The following is a 25,709-nucleotide window of genomic DNA, read 5'->3' as shown; positions in this document are numbered from 1 at the left end:
TTGTTTCCAGGTTCTTGTAATTGATTTCTAGTTTCATACCATTGTAGTAGAAAAACATACTTGATATGATTTCACTCTACATAAATTTAGTGACTTTTTTTGTGGTTTTAATGTGACCTGTTCTGGAGAAAGTTATATGTATACTTGAAAAGAATGTGTATTCTATAGTTTTAAGATGGAATGTTTTGTATATCCATTAAGTAAACCTGGTGTCATGTGTTATTTAACACCAATAATGTGTTTCCTTATTGGTTTTATGTCTGGATGATATATCCATTGACACAAGTGGGGTGTTAAAGACCTCTAATATTATTGTAAATTTCTTCCTTAATATCTGTTAATATTTCCTTTGTATATTAAGTGCTATGGTGGGTGTGTAAATACTTACAATTGATATATTCTAATGTTGGATTGAACCTTTATCATTATGTAATGCCTTTCTTTGTCTCTTGTGATAGTCTTTGTTTTAAAATGTATTTTGTCTGATATGAATATTGCTACTCCAGCTCACTTCTCTTTTCCATGTGCCTAAAATATCTTTTTCCATCCCTTCACTTTAGTCTGTATGTATGTTTAGGTGTGAAGTGAGTCTCTTAGGTGTGCAGCGTACAGATGGGTCTTATTTTTTTTTTTTTTTACCCATTCATTCACACTATGTCTTTATTTTTCTTCCAATATTTTATTGAAATTCAAGTTAGTTAAGATATAGTATAGTCTTAGTTTCAGGAGAATTTAGTGATTCATCACTTACATACAACACCCAGTGTGCATCACAAGTGCCCTCCTTAATGCCCATCACCCATTTAGCCCATCCCTCTACACATCTCCCCTCCAGGAACCCTCTGTATGTTGCTATAGTTAAGAGTATATTATGGTTTGCCTCCTCTTTGTTTTTATCTTATTTTATTTTTCCTTCCCTTCCCTTCATCTGTTTTGTTTCTTAAATTCCACATTTGACTGGAATCGTATGGTATTTCACTTTCTATGACTGATTTATTTTCCTGAGCGTAATACACTCTGGTTCCATCCATGTCATTGCAAATGGCAAGATTTCATTCTTTTTGATGGCTGAGAATATTCCATTGTATATAAACACCACATCTTATTTTTCCATTCATCAGTCAATGCACTTTTGGGCTCATTCCATAGTTTGGCTATTGTTGATAGTGCTGCTATAAACATTGGGGTGCACGTGCTCCTTCGAATCAGTATTTTTGTATCCTTTGGATGAACACCTAGTAGTATTCATAGGCTAGTTATATTTTTAACTTTTTGAGGAAACTCTGTACTGTTTTCCAGAGTGGCTGCACCAGTTTACATTCTCACCAAAAAGTGTAAGAGGGTTCACCTTTCTCCACATCCTCACCAACATTTGTTGTTTCCTGAGTTATTAATTTTGGCCATTCTGACAGGTTTGAAGTAGTATCTCATTGTAGTTTTGATTTGTGTTTCCCTGATGATGAGTGACGTTCAACATTTTTTCATGTGTCTGCTTGTCATTTGTATGCCTTTGGAGAAATGTCTGTTCATGTCTTCTACCTATTTCTTCACTGGATCATTTGGTTTTTGGTTGAGTTTGCCATTTGCAAAAATCTCCCATTCCATAGGTTGCCTTTTAATTTTGTTGGTTTTTTTTTTTGTTTTTTTTTTTGCTGTGCAGAAGGTTTTTATTTTGATGAGGTGCCAATAGTTCATTTTTACTTCTGTTTTTCTTACCTCCAGAGACATGTCAAGTAAGAAGTTGCTATGGTTTGGGGCGCCTGGGTGGCGCAGTCGGTTAAGTGTCCGACTTCAGCCAGGTCACGATCTCGCGGTCCGTGAGTTCGAGCCCCGCGTCGGGCTCTGGGCTGATGGCTCAGAGCCTGGAGCCTGTTTCCGATTCTGTGTCTCCCTCTCTCTCTGCCCCTCCCCGTTCATGCTCTGTCTCTCTCTGTCCCAAAAATAAATAAAAAACGTTTGAAAAAAAAATTAAAAAAAAAAAAAAAAGAAGTTGCTATGGCCAAAATCAAGGAGATTGCTGTCTGTTGCCCCCTCTAGGATGTTAATGGTTTCCTGTCTCATATTTAGGTTTTTCATCCATTTTGAATTTATTTTTGTTTATGGTGTAATAAAATGGTCCAGTTTCAGTCTTCATGTCACTGTTCAGTTTTCCCAACACCATTTGTTGAAGAGACTGTCTTTTTTCCATTGGATATTTTTTCCTGCTTTGTCAAAGATTAATTGACCATATAGTTGTGGGTCCACTTCTGGTTTCTCTGTTCTGTTCCATTGATCGATGTGTCTGTTTTTGTGCCAGTACCATTCTGTGTTGATGATTACAGCTTTGTGTAATACAGCTTGAAGTCCAGAATTGTGATGCCTCCCACTTTGCTTTTTATTTTCTACATTACTTTGGCTATTCAGGGTCTTTTCTGCTTCCATACACATTTTAGAATAGTTTGTTCTAGTTCTGTGAAAAATTCTGGTGTTATGTTGACAGGGTTTGCATTGAATGTGTAGATTTCTTTGGGTAGTATTGACATTTTAACAGTATTTTTTCTTCCAATCCATTAGCATGGAATGTTTTTCCATTGCTTTCTCTGCTTCAGTTTCTTTCATAAATGTTTTATTATTTTCATAGTACAGATCTTTTACCTCTTTGGTTAGGTTTATTTCTAGTATCGTATGTTTTTTGGCACAATTGTAAATGGGATTGATTCCTTGATTTCTTTTTCTACTGCTTCATTATTGGTTTATAGAAATGCAACCATTTGCGTACATTGATTTTATATCTTGCAACTTTACTGAATTCATGTATCAGTTCTAGCAATTTTTTGGTGGTCTCTTTTGGGTTTTCCACACAGAGTATCATGTCATCTGTATAGAGTGAAAATTTGACTTCTTCCTTGTCAATTTGGATGCCTCTTATTTCTTTTTGTTGTCTGAACACTAAGGCTAGGACTTCCAGTACTATGTTGAGCAATGTGGTAATAGTGGACATCTTTGTTGTGTTCCTCAAAAGCTGTCAGTTTTTACCCATTGAGGATCATATCAGCTGTGGGTCTTTCATATATGGCCTTTATGATGTTGAGATGTATTCCTTCTATCTCTTCTTTATTGAGGCTTTTTATCAAGAAAGGATGCTGTATTTTGTCAAAATTTTTTTTCTGAGTCTATTGAGAGGATCATATGGTTCTTATTCTTTCTTTTATTAATGTGGTGGTGTATCATGTTGTAAATCCCACTTGATCATGATGAATAACTCTTTTTTAATGTACTATTGGATTCGATTTGATGGTATCTTGTTGACAATTTTTGCATCCATATTCATCAGGGATATTGGGTCTGTAATTCTCCTTTTTAGTGAGGTCTTTGTCTGTTTTTGGAATCAAGATAATGTTGCCCTCATAGAATGAATTTGAAAAATTTCCCTTCCATTTCTGTTTTTTGGAACACTTTTAGAAGAAGAGGTGTTAATTCTTCTTTAAATGTTGGGTAGAATTTCCCTTGGAAGCCATCCGGCCCTGGACTCTTATTTTGGGGAGATTTTTTATTACTCTTTCAATTTCTTTGCTGGTTATGTGTTTGTTCAAAATTTCTATTTCTTCCTGTTTCAGCTTTGGTAGCTTCTATGTTTCTAGGAATTCATCCATTTCTTCCAGGTTGCCCAAAATGCTGGCATGTAATTGCTCATAATATCCTCTTATAATTGGTTGTATTTCTACTGTGTTGGTTGTGAGCTCCCTGTTTTCATTTGTAATTATATTTATTTGGATTCTTTCTCTTTTCTGTTTGATTAGTCTGCTAGGGGATTATCAATTTTGTTCTCTCAGAGAACCAACTCCTAGTTTCATCGATCAGTTCTACTGTGTGTGTGTGTGTGTGTGTGTGTGTGTGTGTGTGTGTGTTTTGGTTTCCTTATAATTAATTTCTCCTTTAATCCTTATTATTTCCCTTCTTCTGGTTTTGGGCTTTATCTGCTATTCTTTTCCCACCTCCTTTACGTAAAAATTTAAGTTCTGTATTTGAGACGTTTATTGATTTTTTAAGTTTATTTATTTTGAGAGAGAGAGAGAGGGAGAGAGAGAGAGAGAGAGAGAGATTGGATCCCAACCAGATGATCTCTGCACTGGCAGTACAGAGCCCAACACAGGGCTCAGTCTCACAAAATGCAAGATCATGACCTGAGCTGACATCAAGAGTTGGATGCTTAACTACGTGAACCACCAGATGACCTGAGACTTTTCTTGCTTCTTGAAGAGGACTTGTATTGCTATATGCTTCCCTCTTATGGCCACCTTTGCTGTATCCCAGAGGTTTTGGGTTGTCATGTTTTCATTTCCATTTGTTTCTTTTTTAATTTCCTGGTTAACCCATACATTCTTTAGTACTATATTCTTTAACCTCCATGTATTTGTGATTCTTCCAATTTTTTTCTTGTGGTTGACTTCAAGTTTCATAGCATTGTGGTCTGAAAATATGCATGGTATGATTTCAATCTTCTTATACTAGTAGAGGCCTGATTTGTAACCCAGTATGTGAATTATTTTGAAGAATGCTGCATGTGCATTCAAAAAGAATGTGTATTCTGCTGCTTTATGATGAAATGCTCTGAATATATCTGTTAAGTCCACCTGGTCCAGTGTGTCATTCAAAGCCATTGTTTCCTTGTTGATCTTATGCTCACATGATCTGTCAATTGTTGTAAGTAGGGTGTTAAAGTCCCCTACTATTATTATATTAATATCAGTAAGTTTCTTCGAGTTGTTAGCAATTGATTTATATATTTGGTTTCCTCCAAGTCTGGGGCATAAATATTTACAATTGTTAGATCTTATTGCATAGACTCCTTTATTACGATATAGTGTACTTCTTCATCTCTTATTGTAGTCTCTGATTTAAAATCTAGTTTGTCTGATATAAGTATCTATTCTAGCTTTCTTTTGATGTCCAATAGCATGATAAATGGTTTTACACCCCCTCACTTTCAATTAGGAGGTGTGTTTGGGTCTAAAATGAGTCTCTTGTAAATAGCATATTGATGGGTCTTGTTTTTTGTTTTGTTTTGTTTTGTTGTTTTTATCCATTATGATAATCTATGTATTTTTGTTGGGGCATTTAGTCCATTTATATTCAGAGTAATTATTGATAGATGTAAATTTAGTGCCATTGTATTACTTATAAAGTCACTGTTCCTGTAGATTGCCTCTGTTCCTTTCCAGTCTTCGTTGCTTTTGGTCTCTCCCACTCAAACCATCCCTGCTAATAATTCTTTGTTTTTTAAAGATTATTTATTTATTTACTTATTTTGAAAAGACAGAGATAGCACAAGTGGAGGAGGGGAGAGGGAGAGAGAGAGAGAATCCCAAGCAGGATTGTACTGCCAGTGCAGAGCCCAACATAGGACTTGAACTTATGAAACCAGGAGATCATGACCAAAGAAACCAAGAATCGGACATTTAACTGACTGAGACACCCAGGCGCCCTTCCCTTTAATCATTCTTGCAAAACTGGTTTAGTGTTCACAAACTCCTTTAATTTTTACTTCTCTTGGAAACTATCTATCCTTGTATTCTGAATGATAGCCTTGCTTGATAAGGTATTCTTGGCTGCATACTTTTCTCATTCAGCATATTGAATATATTATTTCACTCCTTCTGACCTGCCCAATTTCTGTGGGCAGATATGCTGCTAATCTCATGTATCTACCCTTGTAGGTTAAGGATCTTTTGTCCCTAGCTGCTTTCATAATTCTCTATCTGTATTTTCCAAGTTTCACTAAGATATATCCTGATGTTGACCAGTTTGTGTTGATTTTTGGGGAGTTCTCTGTGCCCCATGGATTTGAATGTCTGTTTCCTTTCCAAGATTAGGAAGTTCTCAGCCTCTGCCCCTTTTTCCTGCTCCTCTTCTTGTGGAACTCCTATGATAGGAATATTATTTTGCTTTATGGAATTGCTGAGTTCTCTAAGTCTTTGTTCATAATATAATAGTTTTTTTGCCTTCTTTCCCCCTCTTATTTTCCATAATTTTATATCACCTTTTCATTCCTGTTCTTCTTCTATCATTGTTGTGATTACATGTGGTCAGTTTTGCATCTGAGCTATAGAATTTTCATTTCACCCTGACTAGTTTTTAGGTCTCTTATTTCTTTGGCAAGGGTTTCTTTGGTGTCCTCTATGTCCACACCTGCCCTAGTAAAGATGTCCCTGCAGGGTGCAAAGGGGCAGGGTTTTGTGTAAGCAGCTTCAGTCTCCACTGGGGGCATTGAAGTCAAACCATGCTGGTGGGCAGTGGGAGATAGCATCACCCCGCTGTCTCCTCCCCAGGGCAGGGAGTTCACACCAGCCACTGTTGAGGAAACCCTCCCAGATGAGCAAACAGTCTCCCCTCCTGTACACCAGGCTTCCATCGGATCCCTGCCCTCAACCCGTGTATGCCCAGGCTGTCAACAAGCCCTGTGGCACAGCTCTCCTGTGTTTTATCCGTGGCACATGACTGGGATTCAAAACTCCAAATCTTAAAGGGCCCGGTAAGGTGTGGATCTGTTCCCCTCCTCTAGAGGAGAGCCTCGCAGCACTGTGCATGGCTCCATTCTGTCCCAGAAAAGCTATGCAGGTGCCTGGGGCTTATGGCAGCAGAGCAAACAGCTACCATCAGGTTATATGCCCTCTGGGCACACCTCTGTCTCCTGCTTAATGGCATCAGATGGGTCTTTGTACTTGGAGAGGCAATATACGCTCTTCCAAGTGCACTCCAGGAAGGGGGAGATTCTCTCCCACTGTGACTCAGGGGATCCCCACACCATGTTGTCCATTGTCCACTCTTGCGCCTCTGCCCTCATCCTCCCACTCCCTAGGAGCACTGCTGCTCATCAGGATCGATTCGGCCAAATGGTGCAGAGTCCTCAAACCTCAGAATTTGAGTTCCACTGTTTTCAAAAACTTGTGATAGTTCCTCCTGATGGCCCAGCCAATCATTTTGGGGGAGTGCTTTTCTTTCATGAACTCGACCCGATGCTCTCTTTCCCCCCTCTCTTCTTCTCTCCACAAAAGGTGCGCTCTATCCTCCAAGGCAACACGGCTTTTCTCTCTCCCAATTCACATCTCTGTACCTTGTACGTGCCAGGTTTTCTGTAACTATGCAGACTGTTCTCCCAATCCTCAGATTGATTTCCTAGGTGTTCAAAATAATTTGATGTTGGGGCATCTGGGTGGCTCTGTCAGGTAAGCACCTGACTCTTGATTTTGGCTCAGGTCATGACCTCATGGTCCTGAGATTGAGCCCCAGGCCAGGCTCCACAATGAGCATGGAGCCTGCTTGGGATTTTCTCTCTCTCCCTCTACTCCTCCCCTGCTCATGCACTCTCTCTCTCTCTTTCAAACAAACAAACAAACAAACAAACAAACATTAAAAAATGATTTGAGAGATGAGGCAAGCCCAGGGTCCCCCTACTACTTCACCATCTTAATTCCTCCCTCCTATCATGTCTTTTGGAGTATTTGGCCCATTTAAATTTAAAAGAATTATTGATAGGTATGTGCTTACTGCCAGTTTGTTCATTGTTCTCTAGTTGTTTTTGTAGTTTTCCTCTTTTTTTCTTGTTTTCTTCCCTTGCGATTTACTTTCTTCAGTGTAACGCTTGGATACTTTTTCTCTTTATTGTAGTGTATACATTATAGGTTTTTGGTTTGTGGTACCACAGAGTTTACATATAACACCCTATGTGTATAGCAGTCTATTTTAAGGTGACAGTCACTTATGTTTGAACACATTTTATTTTTTAAATTTTAAAATTTTTTTAAAAATTTTTTTTAACGTTTATTTATTTTTGAGACAGAGAGAGAGACAGAGCATGAACGGGGGAGGAGCAGAGAGAGAGGGAGACACAGAATCAGAAGCAGGCTCCAGGCTCTGAGCCATCCCCCCAGAGCCCGACGCGGGGCTCGAACTCAAGGACCAAGAGATCGTGACCTGAGCTGAAGTCGGACGCTTAACTGACTGAGCCACCCAGGCGCCCCTTAAATGTTTACTTTTGAGAAAGAGAGGGGTGGCGGAGGGAGGGAGAAAGGGAGGGGAGAGGCGCAGAGAGAGAGGGAGACATAGAATCCAAAACAGGTTCCAGGCTCTGAACTGTCAGCACAGAGCCTATGAACCCACGAACTGCGAGATCATGACCTGAGCAGAAGTCAGATGCTTAACGGACTGAACCACCCAGCTGCCCCTGTTTGAACACATTTTAAAAACTCTACATCTTTGCTCCCCCTTGCCAGTATATATGTATTGGATGTCATAGTTTATATCTTTTTATTCTGTATCCCTTAACTAATTGTTGTAGATATAATTTTGCTACTTTTGTCTTTTAACCTTCATACTAGCTCTAGAAGGGATTGAAGTACTACCTTTACTTTATATTTGCTTTTACCAGTGAACGTTTTTTTTCCCATAAATTTCCTCTACTTATGTCCTTTTCTTTTCTGCTTAAAATAATCTTTTTAACATTTCTTGTAAAGCCAGTTTAGTGGTGATGAGCTCTTAAGTTTTTGCTTGCCTAACTCTTTATCTCTCCTGCAATTCTGAATGATAACCTCCAAGGAGAATAATCTTGATTATAGGCTTTTTCCTTTCAGTAGCTTAAATATATCCTGTCACCTCCATCTGGCCAAAGTTTCCGCTGAAAATTTTGCTAATAGTCTTATGGGTGTTCCCTAATATGAAACAGGTTGCTTTTCTTTTGCTTTTAAGATTTTCTCATTTATTGTTAATTTTTGACAGTTTAATTATTTTGTGTCGTGGTATGGATCTCTCTGTGTTCTGGACCTTTATGCCTATTTCCTTCTCCAGATTAGGGAAATTTCAGAATTATTCCTTCTATTATGTTTTCAGTGTTTCAAATATGCTCCTTTCTCTCACTCTTATTCTGGTACCCCTATAACGTGAATGTTAATATGATGTCCCAGAGTTCCCTTAACCCATCTTCTTTTAAAAGTTCTTTTGCTGTTCTAATTGGGTGATTTCCAGTATTTTGTCTTCCAAATTGCTGATCTGTTTTTCCGCATCCTCGAAGCTACTGTGCATTCCATCAAAAGTATTTGTTTTCCAAATCAGTTATTATATTCTTCAGCTCTGATTGGTTTTTATTTTTTCTTTTTTGAAGTTCTTACCGAGTTCATCCACCTTTCTTTCATGTTTAGTGAAGCTCTTTATAACCATTGCTTTGAAGTCTTTATCAGGTAGATTAGTTATCTCTGATTTGTTCTTTTTCTTAGGTGTTTGTCTTATTCTTTTGTTTCAGACCTATTCTTCAGTCTCCATCATTTGTCGGACTCTTTGTTTCTATATTAGGTATGTCAGCTGTGACATATGGTCTTAAAGATAGTGGTTTTAGGTAGAAGGCCTGTGGGGCCCCAAAGTGCCATCCCTTATGGTTATGAAAATCAGGTGTTCCAGGGCTGTCTTCTGTGTGGGCTACCTGTGCCTTCTTATTATGACTTGGCTACAACTGCTGTGGGTATACTGGGGACAGGGTCGTCCCCCACCCTGTGGCTGAGAGGCCTGACTACAGTTGCCGTGGGCATTAGCACCCAGGGTAGCTGTCTCTGAGGTACAGTTGTGACTCCTGCAGGCATGATAGTGGCCAGAGCTTCCCTCCTCCAGCAGAAACTCCTTTTGGAGATTCTGGTCCCATCTGAGGCTGCTACCAAGTATGGAAAGGTGAGAGCTGCGTTGGTGGGGGCAGCTGCCTGGGAAAGCAGGTTGGATGGGGTTGGTCTGCAGGGGAATGCCAGGGTGAGGCAAATAGTGTTAGCAGTGTAGATGGGAAGAACTGGTACACTGGCCAGCTAGGCTGAAGGACAGAAACAAAGATGGCTTCCACCAGTGCCTGTTCCCTGATCAATCTCCTACGAATTTGACTCTTTGGCATCTGCCCTACAATTATTCAGTAAATCTTAACCTATGGCCGAGGTGCCTTTCAAACTGCTGCCTCTGTGCTGGTTCTGAGAGAATGAGATCATATGCAGGACCTTTAAGAGCAGAACCTCAATTTCCTATAGCACTCAGGCTCCCCTGGAGTTAAACCCTGCTGATGTTTTCTTTTCTTTTCTTTTCTTTTTTTTTAATTGAAGCATAGTTGGCACCTAGTTACATTAGTTTCAAGTGTACAACATAGTGATTCAACAGCTCTACACATCATGCTATGCTTACCACAAGTGTTGCTAACCATCTGTCACCATACAACACTATTACAACTCCATTGACTATATTCCCAATATTGTACATTTCATACCTGTGACTTTATCTCCCACTCTCCGCCTATTTTGCCCATCTACCCTCTCCTCTCTGGTGACCACAAATTATTTTGTATTTATGGATATTTTTCTGTTTTGTTGATTCTTTTCTCAGATTCCACATAAAAGTAAAATCCTATATCTATCATTGTCTGATTTATTTCACTTAGCATAATACCCTCTAGGTCCATTGATGTTATCGTAAGTGGCAAGATTTCATTTGTTATGGCCAATATTCCACACACACACAAGTGTGTGTATACCTCCCAACCTCTTTATCCATTCATCTATTAATAGATACTTAGATTGCTTCCATATCTTGGCTATTGCAAATAATGCTGCAATAAACAAAGGGGTGCATGTATCTTTTAAAATTAGTGTTTTTATTTGGGTAAATAACCAGTAGTGGAATTACCGGATTGTATGACATTTACATTTTTAAGTTTTGGAGTAACCTCTATACTGTTTTCTGCCATGGCTGCCCCAATTTACATGCCCACTAACAGTGCAAAAACATTATTTTTTTTCCACATTCTTTCCAACACTTATATTTTAAGCTATTCTGACATGTCTGAGGTGATACTGTGGTTTTGATTTTCATTTCCCTGATAATTAGTGATGTTGTGCATTTTTTCCTGTGTCTTGGCCACCTGTAGATCTTCTTTGGGAAAATGTTTATCAGGTCCTGTTCCCCCCCCCCTTTTTTTCTTTATTAGTGTTGTTGGATAAGTTTTTTGTGTACTTTGGATATTAATTCCTTATTGGGTATATCATTTGCAAATATCTTCTCCAATTCAGTAGGTTGCTTTTTTGTTTTGTTGATGGGGTCTTTTTCTATGAAAAAGCTTTTGTTTTGTTCTAATAATTTATTTTTGCTATTGTTTTCCTTGCCTGAGGGTACCTATCCATAAAAATGTTACTAAAGATGGTGTCCAAGAGATTACTGCCTATGTTTTCTTTTAGGAGCGTTATAGTTTCAAGTCCCACATTTAGGTCTTTAATTTCTTTTCAGTTTATTTTTGTGTATGGTATAAGAAAGTGGTTGAGTTTTATTTTTTTGCATGCAGCTGCCCATTTTTCCCAAAACCGTTTATTGGAGAATCGGCCTTTTCCCCATTGTATATTCTTGCCTCTTTTGTCCCAGATTACTTGACCACATAGGTGTGGTTTTCATTTCTGGGCTCTCTATCCTGTTCCATTAATCTGTGTATCTGTTTTTGTACAAGTACCATACTGTTTTGGTTATTATAGCTTTGTCACTGTTCGTGTTGTCTGGATCTGTGTCTGGTATGGCCAGGGTCCCAGGGCACTCCTTGCTGTGGCTGCCTTGGTAGGATGGCCAGGACAGTCCCAGAGCTCTCTACACTAACGGTGCTCTTGCAGGAAGGCTGAAGCTGAAGTGGGTGCAAGTTGGCAGGACCTGGGGCTTTCTGCAAGGAGGGTATCCTGGCGGAACAGCTGAAGCTGAAGTGGTTATGAGCTGGGACATCCCAGGGTGCTCAGCACAGGGGTACCCTGGGCGTATTCTAGAGCAGTCTGCACTGGGGGGTGCCCTACCAAGCCATCTGAAGCTGAAGTGGTGTGAGAATGGAGTTTTCTGGGGTACTTTGTGTCTGTGTCACCTTGGTGTGATGTCTGGAGCTATAGTGAGTGTTTCCAGGGTGCTGTGCTAAGGGCACTAGGTTTACAGAGGCAGTAGGCTGGCTAGGGCTCTGGACCCTGCTCCTATTTATACCATCAAGGTGGAGGAGGTACATGGCACTCTCCAGCCCCTCCATCCCAGAGAGAGTTTCAGCAGTTCACCTGCCTTGTGGCAGGGTTCTAAGGCTAGTTCCTTTGTATTATAGTCGCTCTTTTAAGCAACAGCTTCCCTCCGTCCCCCCACTCCAAGTGAGAGGAAAGCACCTGGAACACTGCCCTTGTCTGTCCTATCAAGGTGGAGGGTACCAAAAACCATAGGCTCACCAACCCTTTTGACCTGGGGAGAGTTCAAGCAACTCCCCTGTCATGTGGCTGTTCTAAGGCTGGATATTTTATAGTTAGTTTCTTAGACTGTGGCTTTTTCCTCTGCCCCAAGGCAGATGAATCTGCTTATGGTTCCTCAGTTTGATCTCTTCTCACTGCAGTTTGAAGCATTGGGGGTGGGAGGTTCCTTTTCATCGCCGTGTATTTCTCTTGTGTTATGCAGAAGGAGTTCATGGTCTTCCTTCCTCCGAAAAATCGTGCTGATCTTCAAAGCCAGGTGTTATTGGGGCTCATTTTCCTGGTACAGACACCCCAGTTCAGGGGTTCCCAACATGGAGCTTGAACCCCTCATTCTTCAGGAGGACTTTCTATGATATCCCTTCTGCTTGTGGGTTGCCACTAGACTTTTCAAATTGCTATTTTTTCCCCCACATCTCAGGGTGAACATTGTATGTGAGGCCCCCAAGAGGTGAATCTGTTTCCTATAGCACTTTGAACCCCAAACCTCAGCCCCATTTGTTTTCTAAGCCAGAGACTCTGAAGAATTACCTCTCTATTTATAGTCCCAGGGGCTGGGATGTCCTATGTGGGGGACCAAACATAGTCTTTTTTGTGGTGGAAATCTTCAGAGGAAGAAAGATTTGGTGTGTCTGTGGGAGGGGATGAGTTCAAGATCCTTCCATAAACCTTGGTTTATCTAAGCTCAATTCCTAATAGGATAGTTAAAATTAGCCTCTCAACTCATCTCCTCAAAACAGGAAAGGGTAAACCCTTTTCTGGAAAAAAAAAAAAGATAGCTTTTAGACTGGTTATTTTACATGGGAGGTGTAGTACATAATAAAAAACAATGAAAAGACCTGTGAAAAGGCAAGAAAATGTGTCCCATAATTTAGGAAAATATCGGTAGAAGTAGATACACATATCTACTTGATATGTCAAATACTTGATTGACAAAAACTACAAAATAACTACCATAAATTTTAAAGAAATAGAAAATATTGACAAAAAAGTACAGATTGTATAACTAAAATATCTAAGGTTTTAAATGAATTTTAGCATCAGCTTGAACAAGACAAAACAATGTATGGAACTCAAAGGTGGGTCAATAACACAAATGGAAGCACAGAGAGAAAAGAACTAAAAACAATAACAAAGCATATGGGACCTAACACAGGGATATTGACATGTGGTTTAATATGTTTGTAAACAGAGTATCAGAAAAAGGATGAGACACAGCATGGGATAGAAGCAGTATTGCTGAGAGGTTTCTAAAATAGATAAAAGACATCAACCCACATAGTCAAGATTCACAGTGAACAAAACACCAGACAAATACAAAGAAAACTACTAAGCATGTGTCATGGCACGTTGATGTGAAGTTCACATTTCATTAGCCAGAACTGGTCAAAAGACCACGCATAAATGCAAGTGTTTAAGAAGGAAGGAAAAGATAAAAAATATATTGGTGACAACGAACCTCAACGTGTCTCCAGAAGCATATTACAGTATAGTTTTAATCTCACTGAATCTGTCCCTTGAGGAATCTTTTCTACAATCACCTAAATTTGATTGGTGTGTTTAATGATAAAGTAAATCTGCATTTGGTAAATTTCAAAAATGTGAAGTGCTATAGCCTTTACTTGTTCAGCACTTGTGTTCTACCATGACACTTATTTAGTCCATCACTGCCAGAACACTTGGAGTCAATTGTCCCCTTTCTGAATTCTCTATAGTGCTGTCATTTGGAAACAGTGAAGTAAAAGGCTGTGCCTCTGTTAATAATTACTATATATAAGGTATTTATTGGGCACCTACTAATCGTCACGCTCTGGTTTAGGTTCCAGAAACAAAGTTTTCAATACAGAGAAAGATTTTTACCTCTGTGAATTTTATGTTATTTGGGGGGAGACAATTTAAAAAATAAGTAAAATATAGATCATTGGGTAATAATCCTGAAAAGGAAACTGGAGGGTTGCAGTTTAAAAATGGTAACCATGGACGCAACTGAGAAAGTAACATCTGAAGACAGTAGAGAGTAAACAAGGAAGCTTTTGGAGGGGAAAAAAAACAAAACATTTGAGGAGACAGGACTTGCAGGTGGAGAATCCCTGCAGTAGGTAAATGTGTGCTTGATGTGCTCAAGGAAGAATAAATCAGCAAATGTGGCAGAAGGGGAATGAACAGCATGTGTTAGGGAGCAGGGAGTATTGGGGATGAGGTCAGAGAAGCAATGCAAGCCAGGCACTGGGGATGGGGTTTGTAAGCCTGGTTTCATATTACAATGCCTGGGCTTTTTCTCTGATCTAGATGAGAGCCCATTAGAAGGTTTTAGACAGGTGATATAATCTGAATTAAATTTTATCAAGATCACTCTGACTTATGTGGAAAGTAGGTTGAAAAGGGACCAGAACAGAAGTCGATTCAATAGTTAGGAAGCAATTGAAATAATGAATGATGGTGGTGGTTTTGATAAAGTAGGAGCCGTAGAAGTAGTGAGATAATGTTGATTTTCTTCAATATTTGAAGATTGTGCTGATGAGTCTGCTTATAGAGTTATGTATGGGCACAAGAGAAAGAAGGAATTGTGTTAACTCTGAGGTTTTGGTGTGAAAAATTAAAATGATGGAAACACCATGATGAATAAGGAAGAGAGTGGTAACTCAGTCTTTGGCCTGTTACCTCAAATGCCTCAGAGGCAGCTGGAAACAGGAGTTGGAATTCATGGGAGGGGCCTTTTAAGAAATGCTGAAAGGAGTTCTTCAAGCTGTAATAAAAGAATGCTAATTAGTAACATGAAAATATACAACACACTGGTAACTGTATAGTCAAATTCAGAATACTCTAATACTGTAATATGATGATGTATTAACCACTTAACTAATATAACTTAATCATTAGTATAGAGGTTAAAAGTATTAAAAATAACTAGCTATAACAATTTGCTCATGAATACACAATATGGAAAGTAGAGTAGTTTTTTTTAATCAGTGTAAAATAGACTATTATAAGATACTTTATGGTTACCACGAGGCTTATATAAGATAATATCCTATAGTAGATACACAAAAAATAAAGAGAAGGGAGGTAAACCATACATAAAATCAATTCATAAAGGGAGACAGCAAAAGAGGAAGAAAGGAACAAGAGAATTACAAGAAAAAGCCAAAAAACAATTAAATCTTTACCTATCAATAATACTTTAAATAAAAATAAATGAAATTCTACAATCAAAAGGCATAGAGTGGCTGAGTGGATAAAAACAAGACCCAAATATAATGACTACAAGAGACCCACATAGGCTCAAAGTAAAGAGATGGGAAAAGATATCATATGCAAATGGAAAACAAAAGAGAGGAGTGTATATATTTCTATTAGACCCACTAGACCTTAAATAAAAAAAAAAAGTAACAAGAGACGAAGAAGGTCAGTATATAATGCTAAAGGGGTTAATTTACAAGAGAACATAAAAATTGTAAAAATATATGCACACCCAACATCAGAGCACCTAAATGTATTAAGAAAATACAAAATAGTGAAGGGAGAAATTGACGATTATACAATAACAAGGAAATTTATACCTTACTTTCAAGAATGGATATGTCATCCAGACAGAAAATCAGTAAGGAAACACTGGACTTGGAATATACTTTAGACCAAATAGACCTAACCTGTATAAAGAACATTCCATTCAACAGCAGTAGAATACATATTCTTCTTAAGTGCACATGGGATATTCTCCAGGATAGATCATATGCTAGGCCATAAAACAAGTCTTAGCAAATTTAAAAAGGTTGAAATCTTAGCAAGTATCTTTTCTGACCACTATTATATAAAACTAGAAATCAGTAATAGGAAGAAAATGGAAAATTCACAGAAAAGTAGAAATTAAAACATTCCTGAAAACCGTATAGAAAAAGCTTCTTGATGGGAGCTCAGTTAAGTGTAGGACTTCAGATCGGGTCATGATCTCATGATTTGTGAGCTTGAGCCCCAAGTCAGGTTCTGTGCTGACATCTCAGAGCCTGGGTCCTGCTTCAAATTCTGTGTCTCACTCTATCTCTGCTCTTCCCCTACTTGCACTCTGTCTCTAGAGAGAGCGCTCTAAAATAAATACAAATAAAAAAAGAAAAGAAAAAGCTCCTTCACAGTGGTCTCAGTCACATTTTTTTTTTTTTTTTGGATAGGACACCAAAGCACAAGCAAAGAAAGCAAAATTAAATGGTAACCTACGGAATGGAAGAAATTTTTCATCAAGTGTCTATTTGATAAGGAGTTGACATCCAAAGGTATCAATGGCAAAAACCCCAAAGACAAAGGACCAGCAGGTACATGGGAAGGTGCTCAACATTAATAATTATGAGGAAAAATGCAAACCAAAATCACCATACCACTTTATATCTGTTAGAATGGGTAGAAAGACAAGAAATAATGAGTGTTGGTAAACCCATGAAGGAAAGGCAACCGTAGTGCAAGTGTCCATTGACAAAGGAATGGATAAAGAAAATGTGATATGTATATAAAGATATGTGATACACACAGTGGAAAGCTATTTGGCTATGAAGAAGGAAATCCTGCCATTTGCAATAACGTAGATGGAACTTGAGGCATTATGCTCAACGAAATAAGTCAGAAAAAGACAAATACTATTAAAAATGCAGTACTATCAACTACACTCACCATGTTTGACATGAAATTTTTAGGCCTTGCTCATTTTATAGCTGAGGGTTTGTAAAGTTTTACCAATCTCTCCCTTTTCCTCTACCTTCCAGTCCCTAGCAATGACTTTTCTACTCTGTTTCTATGAGTTTGATTTTTTTTTTTTTTTTTTTGCTTTAGATTCCACACATGTCAGAACGCAAAGTATTTTACTCACAGAGATAGAAGAATGGTGGTTGTCGGGGGCTGGAAGAAATGGGAAGATGTTCATCAAAGGGTACAAACTTCTAGTTATAAGTTCTGGGGAGTCTAATATATGGCACAGTGATGATAGTTAACAAGACTGTTAGGAGAGATTGCTGGGAGAGTAGATTTAAAATGTACTCACCCCATACACAAAATGATAATTAAGTGAGCTGTTAATCTTATTGAGGTAATCATTTTACAGTATATACATGCATGAAATCGTCACATTCTATACCTTAAACTTATACAATGTTCTATTTGAATTATATCTCAATAAAGCAGGAGTGGGAGGAAGGAACCAACAAGGAGAAATAGATTAAAAAGGGAGTGTGTTGTGAAGAAAGTGCTTCAAAGAGAAGGGAGTAATTACCTCTGGCATATGTTGCGGGTAATGCAGGTAAAATAAGGACTAAAAATTAGTCAGTGGCTTTAACCACATGGAACCCATGGGCCATCACGAAAAGCAAGACCACAGTGGATGTGCTGGTCATGCGTTGTTTGAAGGCGCCCATCCCGTTGGGTGAGTGGTCGCAAAATACTACCTGCATTGCGCTCCATTCCGTGGAGGGTACAGCTATCTGTAATTCATCCATCCGGAGGGGTACCATTTTCTAATTCGCACAGACACAGTATTTGCTAGCTGAGACCCTGTTGACAAAAAAATTTCTGGATCAATGCATTTTTGGAGTGGATTCAAAAGAGGAGAGGGGAAGGAATTGGAGACACTGCGTGCCTGTAGAGGAGCCAATAAACCAGGAGAACAATGAGTTGGTACCTGGCTGGAGCTAGGGAAACAAAAACTTTATTTTTATTATTTAGAAAATGGGAGCCTTAACCATTAAGTCTGAACACTGATGGGAAAGATTCAGTACAGGGTAGTTTTGTGTAGTCGTTTTATACTGGACATAGTATGATATGTCATTTACTCTGGTGAGTAAAAAAAAAAAAAAAAAAAAAAAAAAAAGCAGAAGGTTAAAAAAAGTTATCTTAGGCCATACACTTGTGTGTTCACTGCTGTTTCCCTCATACTTAGAAAATGCCCAGCATGTAGTGGGCAGTCAATTACTATTTGTTGAATATTAATCAGAGTTGGAAGTCATATCATCTAATTTCCTATCCTGAACCTTCAACAGCTGGACTCTGATACCTTTTCATGCAGGTCTATGTACACAGCAGTAATTCATTTGGACTGCTTTTGTAGAGAGAGGAAAGGGCACATTTATTCATAAAACTAATAATCTCCCTGCAGACCGAGAGCATGTCTTCCCAAATCTGTATGTGACTTAAGCACGATGTTTGGCACAACTTAAGTATTCAGTATAATCAGGATTTGTATGTTCCAAAGCCACTTGATTATGTGAGTTGGATTAACATTTATTATACTGCCAAATAATTCATTCAATAAATTTAAATTTAAAATCTGTTTTAAATGCTGATGTTTTACTGATTAATAATAATATATGCTTATTATAGAAAGTGTAGAAAATGCAGAAAAGTAGAAGAAAACCATTTCACCTCTAACCCCAATATCCACAGACCATCGCTGTTGATCATTTTGGTACGTTTTCTCCCATCCAATATTATAAGTTGATGGTTCTGGAGATCGTTGCAATAATAATAATAATGACAATTACATTGCTTATGCACATACACGATGCATTATCTCATTCAAACTTCACAGCCAACCTGTGAAGAAGGCATTAGTTCTGTAGCATTTTATAAATGAGAAAAATGAGGCTCAGAGAGATTGAGTCATTTTCCCAAGGCTGTAAGTGCAGCCATATTTTAATGCCCTTTAGTTCCCCCCTCTGGTTTCAAGTGCTATTAAATCTAATTTTCTCTAAGGTTGGAAAGGGTCGGTTCTGCTTTTAAGTGTCTGTCGTGCACCCTTTAACAATTAAACATTCTTCTTGAAAGACTTCATTGATTGAGTCCCCTTGAAGACTCTGGGACTCCCTTTGCCTCTGCTCTCTGATCTAAGCAGCCTGCTTTGTTTAAATTTTTTTTTTTAACGTTTATTTATTCATTTTTGAGACAGAGAGAGACCGAGCATGAACAGGGGAGGGGCAGAGAGAGAGGGAGACACAGAATCTGAAACAGGCTCCAGGCTCTGAGCTGTCAGCACAGAGCCCGACGGGGGGCTTGAACTCACGGACTGTGAGATGGTGACCTGAGCCGAAGTCGGACACTTAACCCACCGAGCCACCCAGGTGCCCCTAAGCAGCCTGCTTTGTAAACATAAATTTGCTTCATGGGTCTATTGTTCTTTTTAACAATCCTCAACCCATCACCCACCCTCAAATGTTTATTTGAATTTTTTTTTTTTTCCCACAGAATCTGATACAAATTCTTGACACAATGGAGGTGATGAATAAATATACTTGCCTGAGTGGTAAGTTCTTCCATACCTGTAGTCTGATCTTTATCCTACATTTTCGGTTTATTTACTCTGTTTCTGATATTGGGGGTCAGCATAGTGTGAGGTGAGAAAATAGCAGAGGACCTTCCTTTCTGTTGACTAACCTCTTCTAAGATTTTATGGGGAAAAGAAACAGCACTTTGAAGGCAGAGGTGGGAAGACTGATGTAAGGCACAGTTTGGGTATATACTGCATTGTGTGGATAATGACAATGGTCAGTTCTTAACAGAACAGTGGTTCCCACATGGGAGCATTGTTAAGCTTATTTGCTATAAGTGATCCCTGCTGTGTTAAAAGGGGAAATAAATACCCCACTTTTATTTTATTTTTGCTACAGAAGAGAGAATAATTTTTTTTGAGATGCTTAGCTTTTTTAGCAGCCTGCCAAAGTTACTATTACCATCATTTGTTACAGTGGCTTTAAAAACATAAAACAAAAAATTCTTACATTCACCATGTCTGTTCAGAACCTATTTTAACATTCAGTCATGTCTCTTTGCTGATCTTTTGTACTGCTGCTGTGTTGGCATTAGCTTTGCTATTTATGATTCTGCATTCCTAGTATGACTCTCACATGTTCTTTATTTCAGTACAAAAATATATTTGACCTGTCCTAAAAAAACTTAATTTAAAACCAACCCTTCTGAAGTTTTTTCTGCCTGTGTCTTCTAAATCTTGATGACCAAATCCAGAACTGTAAAATGGGAATTTCCATTTCATTTCTATTCCATTGAGATGAAATGTTCTTTACTGCCCTCCTGGAGACAGGAGAAGGAATAATCAATTTGGGGGAAATATTTATCACTGATTCATGAAGGTGACCCTTGTGTCTATCTGTATTTTATGTGAGGATATGGGAGCACCTTCCTGGCCTCATTTTGTACATACTTTCAGACTGGTCAGCCCCAATCATGTTTATATAAGGGGGGAATCTACAATAATCTTCTTTTTTAAAAATTTTTTTTAACGTTTATTTATTTTTGAGACAGAGAGAGACAGAGCGTGAATGGGGGAGGGTCAGAGAGAGGGAGACACAGAATCTGAAACAGGCTCCAGGCTCTGAGCTGTCAGCACAGAGCCCGACGCGGGGCTTGAACTCATGGACCACGAGATCATGACCTGAGCCGAAGTCTGAGCCACCCAGGCGCCCCTACAATAATCTTCTTCTTAAGGATAAAGGCCAGAGTTCAAAATCTGGCTCTATGTGTACTCACTTAGATTTCTTTTGTAAAGAGAACAGAAGAAAACACACATTCACGATGTGTGCTTTGATTTCACAGAGTCACTTTTTCCCCCACAGCCTCGAAAATTGTGACCTCTACCTTGCCCCACTTCACCCCTTTATTCTCAAGACAAATTATGGGATGATATGTTACGTTCTACCCTCTCTTGTCATTGTTTGTCACCCCTAAAAACCAATATATATTCTTATTTCATATGCTTTTATATGCCCAGATATGTGTTAGGCCAGTAGTTCTCAGCCAGTGTGATTCACCCCCCACCCCCTGCCAGGGGGCCTTGGCAATGGCTGGAAATCTTTTTGATGGTCATGACTTTAGTGGAGGAAAGTACAACATAGTGGTGGAAGCCAGGGATGCTACTCAATATCCAACATTACACAGGAGAGCTTCCCACAACAAAGAATAATCTGGTCTAACATGCCAAATTTGAGATAGCCTGTGTGGGCCCTGAATATAGACGTATAAAGCACAAGACATTTAAAGTACAAACATCTTATATATACGGTAGCATAAAATAATAACTGGTTAGGGTACGGAGGATGTAGATGAATTATACTTGGGTTGGAGAGGGGAGATTTGTTAGAAATTTTCTGTTGACAAGATAGTGTTTTGAGACTTCAGAAATGGAAATTTTTCTTGGTGTGAGGGAATGTGAAGAGTGTGGTATATAGGCTAAAGTAGCGAATGAAGCAAAATCTGGAGGGTAAATCAGCATATCAAGTTTAAAGAATAATAGAAGGTGAAAACAAGGCATGAGCATCTATCAACAATCCTAGATGGATGGCTTCACATACAGTCCTAATCATTGGTCCTTTTCCCTTCTAGAAAGAATATTAGTGGAAAGGTGGGGAGAGGTGTCTGAATTAACTATTTGGACACTAGAGCCTGGAAGGCAGTTGGGAATTTATTTTAACAGGTTCGTAAAAGACGATGGGGCTCAAGGGAAACTGTCTTGGATTGGGAGCGAGTGGAAGTCCACGATGACCATTCAAGGATATGGCAGTTTTCTTTCTTTTCCTCTCTTTCACAGACCGTGTGGGTGGCATGCAGCCTCACTATAGGTAAAAATTAACTAGCTCATTTTCTTTTGGGTCAAAGAAACAGCTACCAGAAGGAGACGGTAAAGCACGTAGTGTAAGATTGTTCTTTGCCCATCATATTCTAGATGGACTTCCTAGTTTCTGGCAAATAGGTCGCGTGAATAATAGTGTTATTCAACAAGGAAGTGAACACAGGCAAGGAGCAGATTGGGAGAATTCCTGTGGGACCTTCAGGAAGAGAGACTCTTTAGCATTCAGGGACTGTGTGTGTCAAGGATAACAGAGACGGAAATGATCAGGTTGGAGGTAATAAATGCAAGATAAAGCAAGAGGAATATAGAGAGCTATACAAGAGAAAGGTTTGGTACAGAATAGTGAAAAACACTGCTATTTAGGCTCCAGGAGACTCAGAATTGCTACGGAGAAGGCTGGTAAACAACAAAAATGTTGTGTGGAGGAATTTAACAGAAAGGAGTCTTTTAGCTGAAGTTTACTCCAGGGAAGTAGATTTTGGATGGGGTGGAGTGTTACACTTACTTATACATGTCTATTTAAATTGTTACAATGAGTGTTTTTTTTATAAATACAGTCTAGTTTTGCTAGAGTATATAATTTACATACAAGAAAATATACTTTTTAAAGTGAATAGATTAATGCTCTTTAATATTTTCACCCATGTAATCTGACTATAATCAACATATAAAATATTTTGCCATCCTAGAAAATTCTATTGTGAGCCATTTCAATCAAGACTGCAACATCAATTTCTGCCTGCATTTAAAGCTTGCTAATCTGCCTACAGTTCTCACCACCGGCTCCCACACTTGTGTGAGCCAATTCTTAAAAACAAAAAACCCTCTTTATATAAATAGGAGTTTGCTTGTATTTTCAGCTATGTTATTGGCTAAATACACATTTCGGATTGTTATGCTTGGTGAATTGACACTCCCATCATTAGTATGCCACATTTTTTTTATATTCATTTATTTTTTATATTTGTCTCTTTATGCAATCTAAAACAATTGCCTATGAAATATTAAGTTGGGTCTTTCTTTCTTTCTTTTTTTTTAAGTCAGATCTGACAGTCTCTGCAGAGCAGTCCAAGAAAGCAGCATAAAAAAGATTCCTAAACTCACCTCCTCCTGTGGACAGCAATATAAAGCATATTTTTCCTGAGGAGGAACTGAAGGCTGATTAAACAGCTTCTGCACAACAAATGATAGCAGAATCACATAGAGAAGAGATGAAGCCATAGTAACTACAAAACACCTATGCTAGACACAGTGACATACAGAAGGGAAGACTATCATCAAGGAGTCTGTGCACAGATTTGCCCACCCTAAGGCACAGTAAAAACAATAACAACGGTTTAAAGGACAACTGGACTGTGAAAGTTTTGAGAAGATGGTGGACTAGGAGAATCCTGAGCTCGGGTCCTCTCATAGAAGTATCAAGATAAGAGATACATCTGTGAGACTAACTCTGAAATGACCTCAAGACTGGCAGAACAGACCTTCCATAGCTAACTGTAGATAGAAGGCCACCTCAAAACGGGTAAGAGGGGCAGAGACAGAGTTGGGAACCATAACCCTGGGTAGGACTAACCTCAAATAGAAGGGACATTACAAGCTCAGAAGAGGGAGAAAATCAGACTGCTATCAGACACTGGGGACCTGCACTGGAAGGACCAGTTTCTATAACATTTGGCTTTGAAAACCAGTGCAGTTAAACTCTAGGAGAGCTGGAGGGTGATATGAAAATGAGCTCCTGCACATGAAAATCCAGCAACTAAATAACTCAGCCTGAGACACAGCACAGGAAGAGGAGTTTGAAAGATCCTGGGGTATACATGAATGATATTCATTGAATAATCTTAGAACATGTGTTCGAGAGGCAAGGATCCCCAAGAGATTCCTCTGGGAACAAAAATGCAAGGTGGAGCCATTTCTCTTCCCCTTCCCCGCCCTAGAGAGCCAGATACTTGTGGGAGCCAATGGGAATACTCTCCACCTACCTTGCTAGCACCACAGGACCCACTCTGGCATTCTCTGTGGCCCAGGCTATCTAACCTGCCTGCCTGCATAGGCATCCATCCAAAGTGGCTCCTGCCCCATAACACCTTTCAATCAGCCTAGGCTTGGACCACTGCCACTCCAAAATGACTCCTGCCCTGGGGAAAGGGGAAGATAAGTCCATACATCAGTACACCCACAGTTCATACAGCCTGGCCTCTTAGCTGGCTTACGCAGGGAGCAAGCTCTGCCCTTGGGTACACTTGCCATAGTGACAGAAAGGCTAACTACAGACAGACTGAGCCCACCAAAGAGCTTGTGGCTGTTACAGGCCTCTCAACAGTGTGGGGAGCAAACTCTGCCCAGTGTACCCAAGAAAAGAAACGGGTCATTGCAGCCAGCTAGGCTCAATGCAACAGGGGCTTTACCACAACAGGAAGGTTCACAAGGGACACTTCTGGTGTGCCTGGTTCTAGTGACTAGGGAGATTTCACTATAGGGCATCACAAGGTCTTTTCTTTCAAGACCAGGAGATGTAGCTGGCCTACATAATACATCCCACATGAAAGAACAAGACAAAAATCACACTAACAGGGCTAAATGAAATGGAAGCAAGCAGTATGCCTCATAAGGAATTCAAAATTATTTAGATCATAAAGATACTCAACCACACCTGAGAGAAAAAAAGGATGAACTCGGTATGAATTTTAACAAAGAGATACAAAACATAAAAAGGAGCCAGTTAGAGCTAAAGAATTCAATAACTAAAATTAAAAAAAAAATGCACTAGAGGGAATCAATAGCAGATTACAGGATACAGAAAAACAGATCAGCAATCTGCAAGGCAGGGTAATAAAAAGCAACCAAACTGAACAGTAATAATAATAACAATAAAAAAATAGCTTCAGTGACCCTGTGGTATTAAGCCTAACATTTGCATTATAGGGATCCCAGAAAAAGAAGGGGCAGAAAACTTTCCTAAGCTTGGGAAGAGAACACATCAGGTCCAGGATGGATACACCGAAAGCCCCTGACAAAATGAATCCAAGGACAGCTATACCTGGACACACAATGAAAATGGCGAAAAGTAATGATAAAGATTTTTTTAAAGCAGTGAAAGAAAGACTACAGTGACATAAAGGAAAACTCATAATGCTATCAGATATTTTCTCAGCAGAAACTTTACAGGGCAAAAGGGAGTGGCATGATATATTCATACTTCTGACAGGAAAAAACCTACAATCAAGAAAATTCTACCAAGCATTCTATTCAGAATAGAGGAGAGAGAAAGAGTTTCCCAGACAAGCAAAAATTAAAACTCGTCATTATTAAAATGGTCTTACAAGAAATGTTAAAGGGATTCAAATGGGAAAAAAAATCCACCATCAGTAAAAATAGGAAATTATGAAACAAAAAAAATTAATGGCAAAGAAAAACATATATTAAAGTAGAGCAATTATAAATGTATGGAAGCTAAACATAAAAATAGTAAAACCAGTCATATCTGTAAAAATTAGTCAAGGGATACACAATATATAAAATATGTATACATAAAATGTGGACATGGGAATAAAATGCAGTGCTTTGTGAATGTGGTCAGACTTAACCATGAATTGAATAAACTGCTATAGACATAGGTGGATATATCTAAACCCTCTGGTAACCACTAATTGAAACCTGTAACAGATACACAAAAAATAGACAAAGGAATCCAAGCATTACATTAAAGAAGCCATCAGACCACAAGGGAAGAGAGAAAGAGACGAAGGAACAAAGAAGAATTACAAAAACTGTAAAACAAGTAACAAAATGGCAGTGATTTACATACCTATCAACAGTTACTTTAAACATAAGTGGACTAA

The 25,709-nt window shown here is 38.8% G+C and overlaps 1 long non-coding RNA gene across 1 annotated transcript; it reads left to right on the top strand.

Annotated features, from left to right (window-relative positions):
- The first annotated feature begins 19,491 nt into the window (after positions 1-19,491).
- On the top strand, positions 19,492-25,438 carry LOC147580057 (uncharacterized). The gene is made up of 2 exons (XR_015252464.1): positions 19,492-19,527; positions 22,912-25,438. It is a non-coding gene; the product is annotated as an uncharacterized LOC147580057 (long non-coding RNA).
- Positions 25,439-25,709: the final 271 nt, after the last annotated feature.

Source organism: Puma concolor, chromosome B3 (genome assembly GCF_028749965.1).
Source record: "Puma concolor isolate L17-30 chromosome B3, mPumCon1.1.hap2, whole genome shotgun sequence".
Taxonomy (NCBI): domain Eukaryota; kingdom Metazoa; phylum Chordata; class Mammalia; order Carnivora; family Felidae; genus Puma; species Puma concolor.
The sequence above is the reverse complement of the archived record's forward strand: the minus strand, read 5'-3'. Positions and strand labels throughout refer to the sequence as shown.